Genomic DNA, 1,066 nt, shown 5'->3' on the forward strand with positions numbered 1-1,066 from the left:
TAGCTCTGATACAATTTGAACTTCTGAGGAAATATCTTATCTCACATTGGGAACTTGTAACCTCTCTGTTACGTAGATTGTTTTAGATTCAACCTTGTACTGGGACAATATGATTCCTGTAGCTCTTAAAGATAAACAAATTCTTTTAGTTGTAAGCTTTAAATTCGAAATAGACAAATACCAAAAACTAATCAAACGTATACTAAGTTATCACTCAAGTACTGTATACTCATATGAATGCCAACAACAAAAAACATTACAAAAACACTTCATAAAAGCAAAACATAATTTCATTTACAGGTTTACTTTTTGTGCATAAATTTTGCCCTTCTGAAGCTTTGTGAAGGTAAATCCGTGTTTTGCATGGTCCTATATGGTGTCCATCCACCCATCCATTATCTGATGTGCTTGTCCCGAGTGGGGGGGAGGAAGAGAGTACCTGGAGAGAACCCGCGCATGCTCAGGGAGAACATACAAACTCCACGCAGAGAGACCCTGGGCCGGGAATCGAACCCAGAACCTTCTTGCTGCAAGGCACCAGTTCTACCCACTGCGACACTGAGCAGCCCCCCTATATGCTGTTATAGACCTAAAAAAAAAATAACAATTTATACTTTTTTAAACTACTTATTTTCTGAGAATTCATTTATTTAAGAGTTTAGTTTTGGTTGCAAATTAACAAACATCTAGAAAAAGTACACTATATTATATTCCATGTAAATCCCAGATTGTTCATTCTTCTTCACCTTTTCTAAAAAGTGCTTTAAATCAGTCCTTCCTGTCAGAGAGGTGTTTTAAGTCTGTCTGTCCAGACTGTGTCCACGTCAAATCATTCCGGTCACTTTTGTCATCTATAATTCTCTTCTTGACGACTTAAAATTGAAGCTAAGTTTTATAAAAATTCAAAGTTCTTAAAAAGCAGAAAAAGTCTCAAACAAAGATCAAAAAATTCAGGCAGAGGCAGCTGAGTCCAGGTCCAGTGTGTTTATTGCTAAACACAACACATTCACACGGAGCTGGTCACCGGTGAGCCTGAGCTGATCAAATGGTGAAAACAGCTCCCTTT

The sequence above is a fragment of the Cyprinodon variegatus genome, unplaced genomic scaffold, assembly GCF_000732505.1.
Source record: "Cyprinodon variegatus isolate N-32 unplaced genomic scaffold, C_variegatus-1.0 Scaffold1712, whole genome shotgun sequence".
NCBI classification, from domain to species: Eukaryota; Metazoa; Chordata; class Actinopteri; order Cyprinodontiformes; family Cyprinodontidae; genus Cyprinodon; species Cyprinodon variegatus.